Source organism: Oncorhynchus mykiss, chromosome 12 (genome assembly GCF_057628025.1).
Source record: "Oncorhynchus mykiss isolate SJ-2025 chromosome 12, ASM5762802v1, whole genome shotgun sequence".
NCBI classification, from domain to species: domain Eukaryota; kingdom Metazoa; phylum Chordata; class Actinopteri; order Salmoniformes; family Salmonidae; genus Oncorhynchus; species Oncorhynchus mykiss.
Genome location: NC_143033.1, coordinates 43,006,767 through 43,015,000, shown reverse-complemented (window position 1 = coordinate 43,015,000; position 8,234 = coordinate 43,006,767). Strand labels below are relative to the sequence as shown.

At 41.3% G+C, this 8,234-nt stretch overlaps 1 protein-coding gene across 4 annotated transcripts in view; it reads left to right on the top strand.

Moving 5' to 3' along the window:
* LOC110537624 (roundabout homolog 4) overlaps positions 1 to 976 on the top strand; it is a 28,416-nt gene extending 27,440 nt beyond the window's left edge. For all 4 annotated transcript variants that reach the window (XM_021623808.3, XM_090192530.1, XM_090192531.1 and 1 more), the window contains exon 19: positions 1 to 976. This exon is cut by the window's left edge and continues 474 nt beyond it. The gene's annotated coding sequence lies outside the window, so the exon portion shown is untranslated.
* The last annotated feature ends 7,258 nt before the right edge of the window (positions 977 to 8,234 follow it).

The following is an 8,234-nucleotide window of genomic DNA, read 5'->3' as shown; positions in this document are numbered from 1 at the left end:
ACTGGGGTTGAAATGACCATTCAACATCTCCCGTCCAGACCACTATTGGTTACCTGAACTAGGTTTCCCACAATACCTCAGGGCAGTCTCGCCTATGAAAATAGAATTCCTAGAATGGACATCTTCTATGGTGTGTCCACTGTTTTGTGTTCTCATATGACCTGGGTTGGGCTTTCCAAGAGATGAACCGCAGTGCCAAAACAAGTGTCAGTCAAAATTCTGTCATATCATAGGTTGTTCCAAAACAAATATTTAGAGAGTGTTGTGCTTTTAGTGGCACTGTTACTGTACTACAGCACTATTTTTGTCTTCCAGAATCTTCCAAGCGCTATGATCCAACTAGCCTGGTTAAAACAGACTGAATGCACACTGGTGAGCGCAGCATTCAGTCTGGTTTCATATTCATTACAGCAAATTGAAAACTTCCGGAGCGAATTTGTACAGACCCTTTACTTGCAATAGAATGTAAATATCTACGACTGATTTAATTTAAAGAACCATGAACGCTGACTTTCCAACCCATTCTCTGCTTCTTTTCTTTTAATGATACTTTGTTCACACAAGACCGTTTATTCCATTTTTTATTTTTTATTATTAAATGTGCTTTTGTCTCTATACAAAAACAATTTTGAGCGCTAACCATTTGTTGGTTGACTAGAATTTGGAAGATGTAGTTATGTTTTCTTTCAGAGTTTGTTTCATTTCTCTTCCTTTTAACATGAAACTTAGGATTTGGCCCTATGTACCTGCTGAAATGTGCACGGTGAGCAATAAGTAGAATATGTTTCTCACACGCTGTAAAGGTCTTCCTTTTATAAGAATAGGTTCAGTAGGACTGGACTAATATGTCTCACCCGAGATGAGGAATAATTCTTCCTTTTTATATACATTTTCATGCATTACTTATCATTTGAAGCTTAACTAACCCAATATCTTCTACTGTGGCCTTATTGATAATAAAACATATAAAGTCTCAGTCTGGTAAGTTCTTAGTTATGAATGCTTATTCTAGGAGGTCTTTCTAAAGCAGCAGTGGACATTAGCCTAGGTACAGTACCTTTCCTGAGAGTTTCATCCTTGCCTTGCCAAACTTTCCCGTTGTTTGGCAAGACTATCAACATTTTTCAAAAGCAAAAACAGACCGGCAGCCAAGCTAAATCATTGATACTTTGAGACTACTAATCTCATCCTGTGGCTCAGGATGATCTCCTGCACACACAAAAAAATTAACCAACTGGTATCTGACTCCAACTACATCCCGTTCAATCCAAATGTGACACTAAACCTTTTTAATGAAATGTGTAATCCAGTGGCACTTTCAACAATTCTTGTAGAGGATGAACAACAGCAGGACAACCTGTTAGTCAACTATAATCATAGAAAATCAAAAAAAAAGAAATCAATCTCTTGATGTGTCAAGCATTTTGTCCACTCTGGTCTCGGATCACTGTATTGCCTCCTCATATTTGGTCAACTGTGTCTGTGTGTGTGTGTGTGCGCACGTGCATGTGTGTGCGCGCACGTGCATGTGTGTGCGTGTGGATATGTGTCTGTAAATGTTAGTTTGGTCAATGGCTTCCTTGGCCAGAGGTTACTCCATTAGTTTGTATTGAGTTGTTACATAGTGTTATTCCCCATTCGCCACTACCATGAACAAACAGGCAGAAATGACATTACACAACAGTGTCCTCCTCTTGCCTCGTTTGTGTAGGCTACACATCCAGAAGATTTAGCCCTTATCTCACAGTGTTCAATACCCCACGGCCATATGCTCAACATGAAAAGCCAACACCAGCTCCCACACACACCATCCCCCTACACACACACAAATAGTACTAGAGGGATCTGTATCACTGCGTTAGACCCGTGCCAAGATGGCAGCTTTTTATAGCCTGTTGGTAATCCACTGACCCACATTGGCCTGGAGAGAGAGCACAGAAACAGAAGCCCCAATATCTGCCATGTAGACCTGGGTTCAAATACTATTTTAAATCTTTTAAATACTTTATTTGCTTTAGCCTGCCTGGAGTGACAAATGTGAGGTTTACACTTGGGTGTATTCTGTTGCTTCCCTTCCGGCTCAATCAAACACTGCATGTTACTTCCCTTGCGGCTCAATCAAACACAGCCTGAAATGATTTCAAATAGTATTTGAACCCAGGTCTGCTTTGACGCTTGTTTTATTCATCCCCCCCCCGCTTTAATCCCGTTTTTATTGTATTTTAAATGTTTCTTTTTTTTACGTCATAGCTGCCATTTCACCAGGGGGATTATGCATTTTGGTCGCTGCTATCTCTAGGGAGTAGAACTTGCTTTTAATTAGAGAGAAGTAATTCAATGCTTCCTCCTGTATGTGGACTGGGTTGGTCATTTAGATATGCCTGGATTTTTTGACAATAATATTGAGGCTCTGCTTTTGCAGAATTTATGGCAAGCCATTTTCTTACATTCCACCTCTCTGGAAAAGGCAATGCTGCTTAGCTGAATAGGTTTCAACTGAAAAGCTTTTATGTGGAATTCCTTGATTTCAAAGTATGCCCAGAACCATCTTGGCAGAGGTAAAAATTGCAATTGAAAATTGCACACTGAACAGTGACAATTATTTAATTAACTAGAATTTTGCACACATGGGCAATCCATATCCACTCTGCCATGTATGTCAATACGATGTAAGTTACCAGCTTACCCCCTTCATCACACACACTTCCACATTCACACGCAGACACACACACGCTGTGAGTGTTTGAGCGGATCACTCAAAGTGTATTGCATTATTGGGTTAAAAATGGTCTAACTTGCACCTACATGTCCACCAGTGGAGGCTGCTGAGGGGAGGATGGCTCATAACTGGCTGGAACGGAACATGGAAACCAGCATTGAAACCATGTGTTTGATGTATTTGATACCATTCCACCTATTCCGCTCCAGCCATTACCACAAGCCTGTCCTCCCCAATTAAGTTGCCACCAACCTCCTGCGGTGTCCAATGCATGAACTTCACAAAAATCATGTGATCAAAGGTCATGAAGTTTTGACTGCAGTCAATTGCAAGTTTCTGCAGTTGCTCTTTACCGCCATTCATATCGACAGGGGTGTAGGGGAGTGGGTCGAGAGCTTCAAGTTCCTCGACGTCCACATCGCTAAGGACTCATCATGGTCCAAACACACCAACACAGTTGTGAAGAGGGTACGACGACGAATCTTCCTACTGAGAAGATTTTGTGGGAGATTAGGCATGGGCCCTCAGATCCTCAAACGTTCTACAGCTACACCGTGTGGAGCATCTTGACATCACCGCCTGGAATGGCAACTGCTTGGCATCTGACCACAAGCCGCTACAGAGGCTAGTCCGTATGGCCCAGTACGTTACTGGGCCTGAGCTCCGTGCCATCCAGGACATCTGTATCAGGCGGTGTCAGAAGAAGTCTCTAGCCACCCAAGTCCATAGACTGTTCTCTCTGCTACTGCATTACGAGCAGTGACGGAGCGCACAAGACAAAAGACTGCGGAACGGTTCATCAAATGGCTGCCCTGACTATTTGCATTGACCCCTTATTTATTTGCACTGACTCTCTTGCACCGGCTCTATGCACACTCACTGAAATCTATCCACACACTATACTGACACGCCAACATGCACAACACAGGAGGCTGTTTAGGGGAGGACGGCTCATAATAATGGCTGGAATGGAGTTAATGGAATGGTATCAAACACATGGAGACCACGTTTGATGAGTTAGATACCATTTAATTTATTCTGTTCCAGCCATTACTATGAGCAAGTCCTCCCCAATTAAGGTGCCACCAACCTCCTGTGACACACACACCCACTACATACGCTCACACACAGAAAACGTACACACACATGCATATTGATTCTACGCACACACATACTCCGATATAGACACTCTTTCACATACGCTGCTGCTCCTCAGTTTATTATCTATCCTGATTGCCTAGTCACTTTTACATATCTCAATTACCTCAACTACCTCGTAGCCCTGTACATTGACTCGGTAGCGGTACTCCTTGCATGTAGTCTCGTTATTGTTATTTTGTTACTATTTCCTTTTTTATTTTTGGCTAATTTGTCTTACTTTTTAACTCTGCATTGTTGGGAAAGTGCTTGTAAGTCATCATTTCACAGTAAAGTCTACACTTTACTAAAGTTTTTTGCTTGACCCAACGCGAATGTGACCAAAGACATTAGTGAAAGAGGAACCAACTTTGCCATGTACACTGTGGATATATATAAATTAATGTGATATTCGAGTCTCTCTCTCTCACTGATGAAATGTACAATGTACAGGTAATTGCCAAAATAAAGGAAACATCGACATAGGGCTTTGGGCCACCATGAGCCAGAACTGCTTCAATGCACTTTGGCATAGATTCGACAAGTGTCTGGAACTCTTGGAGGGATGCAACACCATTTTTCCTCAAGAAATTCTATAATTTGGTGGTTTGTTGATGGTGGTGGAAAACACTTTCTCGTGCACCGCTCCAGAATCTCCCATAAGGGTTCAATTAGGTTGAGATCTAGTGACTGATGCCCTGTGGATGGGGGAATTGTCATCCTATGGGGGATAGCCATGGTAGCCAAAATAATGGCATGCACAGCATTTATATACCTGACCCTAAAACTATACACAGCTCCACTATACACGTTGTGTTACCATCAACACTTCAATGTGATGTTCACTCCTATCTACATGTACAAATTACATCAGCTGTACCCCCGCACACTGACACAGTACCGGTACCCCCTGTATATAGCCTTGTTATTTTATTGTGCTACATTTTCATTCATTTTTACTTTGGTTTATTTGGTAAATATTTTCTTAACTCTTCTTGAACTGCACTGTTGGTTAAGGGGCTTGTGAGTAAGCATTTCACGGTAAGGTCAACACTTGTTGTATTCGGCGAGTGTGTTGTTTTGAGAGTGGAGAGCAGTAGAGGGGAAGAGCATATTTTTTTATATTTCCCCCTACTGTATCATATTCATTAATTATGTGTAAGTACAAAAACTTTGGTCCAGTTTTTCACAAGTACTTATTCAAGTGTTGCTAGTGGTTGAACTAAACGATCCTCAAATTACACAAGTTGCTTTTGTTTACATTGAACATAGTCAATGTAGCTAGCTAGAGTGTCTGCCTCTTGACTTCATAAATCTTAGTAAAATAACCAGTGGTGTATAGTCGAGGCCATCTGCAACCAAAATCAACTTTAGTCTCGTGATTTCAAATCACAAGATAGAACGAATGCGCGTCAGCCATCGAGGAGTTGAACCTCGATGGCTGACGTGCTTCATTTGTGACAAACCACAATGTAGCAGCGCAGCAGACAGAGTAAACAGCCAAGTAGCATACTATCTATTGTGGGGAAATGGACAGTATTCGCCAAGGTGCTGATTCATTCAAAGCCTTTTAGATGACACTGAGAACACCCGTCATATGCAGATACACACATACTCAGCCGTGGGGCTTACAAGACCTGCATTTCATGTCATTTTCAAGACAATGTAGCAGTAGAACAAATATCAAAATATAATTTAAATGAAAATAAATCAATGTAATACAGCAGAACACATGAGAATATATAGGCCGCCTATTTGATAACATGAAGCACATATTCAGATTAACTTCACAATACAGAACAAGTTTGTTCAGGAAAACATGTTCCCACCTTCGTTTTCAAAACCTCCCACAATGACTCTCCCCATGTCAAGTCCATTTAACTCCTGACAGCCCATTTCTTGCTCAAAGCCATGAGCGAGCCAGTGGCTGTGACATTTAGCCTCCTAAGGCTTTTCATAAGACTGGCTGTAAAGTCTATTTTTTGTATTGTTAACCTTGGTGTCTTTTGCCTTGTCTACAATGAATTCTGTATGACAAGCCATTGGTTTATACATTTGCTTTCTCTTTGAACTGCAAATTGCACCTGCTTGTCGGTGGATGCACTCCCCCCCCCCCCCCCCAAAACTTTCATCCATTTTGGTTTAACCACGTTTCAAATTCAGGCTACATGGCATGATTACGGGGCGGCAGGGTAGCCTAGTGGTTAGAGCGTTGGACTAGTAACCGGAAGGTTGTGAGTTCAAACCCCCGAGCTGACAAGGTACAAATCTGTCGTTCTGCCCCTGAACAGGCAGTTAACCCACTGTTCCCAGGCCGTCATTGAAAATAAGAATTTGTTCTTAACTGACTTGCCTGGTTAAATAAAGGTAAAATAAAATAAATAAAAATTACATAGGGACCTCTTCATTAGCTGACCACCACTACCAACACCTGTGTCAAGATCAGTTACTTAACCCACTGGCACTCCCCATAACCTCTATGTACAAATAAGAGAGCAGGTCTGGAATCACTGTGGCAGGATAGGATGAGTACACAGATCACCACACTTTTACATGGCCTTTCTGGTGAGCGGGAAAAATAATGAGGCAACTTAATTTAAGGCTGATCGCTTTTATTCGAATGTTTAGTGCGAACAGTGAAACAATTAATAAATAAAAGGTACCAGAGCGGGAAAATATCTTAGAGGTGCTGGTTCCAGTTCCTGCAGGATCCGGCTCAAATTAAGCACTGTTGGCAATTCTTGCCATTGGAAGTGACGCAACACGAACGCAACACGGCAGGATAGCAACGTTCACTGATTTCAAAGGAAGCTTTCCCTCAATGGCTGATGGGAATGCCGGACCCCCGATAGGTGTAGTGTAGCAGGGCCGTAAGCATGATGGGATGTTAAATGCTTATTTAACTCAGGAACCACACCTGTGTGGAAGCACCTGCTTTCAGAATATGTTGTATCCCTTATTCACTCAAGTGTTTCCATTATTTTGGCTGTTACCTGTACATACAGTGTACTCAGAAAGTATTCAGACCCCATCCCTTTGTCCACATTTTGTTACGTTACAGCCATATTCTAAAATAGATTCAATTATATTTTTCCCCTCAATCTACACACAATATCCCATAATGACAAAGCGAAAACAGGTTTAGAGATTTTTGCCAATGTATTAAATAAAAACTGAAATACCTTATAAGTATTCAGACCCTATTTTTTTTATTTTTACCTTTATTTAACTAGGCAAGTCAGTTAAGAACAAATTCTTATTTTCAATGACAGTGGGTTAACTGCCTGTTCAGGGGCAGAACGACAGATTTGTACCTTGTCAGCTCGGGGGTTTGAACTTGCAACCTTCCGGTTACTAGTCCAACGCTCTAACCACTTGGCTATGAGACTAGAAATTGAGCTAAGGTGCATCGTGTTTCCATTGATCATCCTTGAGATGTTTCTACAACTTGATTGGAGTCCACCTGTGGTAAATTCCTCTTAAGTGTTGAGCCCTTTTTTTCAATTTCCGCCTAAAATGACATACGCACATCTAACCGCCTGTAGCTCAGGACTTGAAGCAAGGATATGCATATTATTGATACCATTTGAAGGGAAACTCTTTGAAGTTAGTGGAATTGTGAAATTAATGTAGGAGAATATAACACATTAGATCTGGTAAAAGATAATAAAAAAAACAAAAAAACATGCTTTTTAAACATCTTTGAAATGCCATACATTGAGGTTATCCACACGATCGCAGCAGTGTCTGTGCAAGGTTTCAGACTGATCCAGTGAAGACTTATATCACTACACAATATTTTGTATCAAGTCTGCCAGGAGTTTCCCCAAATGTGCTAAATTGGTCAATGTATACATTTTCAAGTACATAACTATAGAGAACATACAAAAATGCTATGGTAATATATTTTTTTTTAGTTTGCACACTCCCAGGAATGTCATACATGATGGATCATTAGCTTCCCTACAGAAAATAGACCAACCTTCACACATCTGGATGGCCAGGCGGGGTGGGTGTGGAGCCAGAGACAGCGGTGAGATCAAACTGTAGAACCCAGTTCCTACATTGGATTTTACATTGGATTTTATCTCTGGGATCCTCAGGATGGCAAATCAGAGAAGGATTACTGAATGTATGTACATTATTTACCTTCAGAGGTGAATGTATCAAACCAGTTGCAATGATGTACGCTGAGTCGGGAAGCAGGTTCAGGGAGTGAATACGTTAAATAAATAAATGAACAAAACAAGAAACACAAACAGCGCACCAACAATGAAACAGCAACAATGACGACTGGAGAAGAAACCAAAGGGAGTGACACAAAGGGCAGGCAATCAAGGAGGTGATGGAGTCCAGGTGAGTGTCATTATGCGCGTAA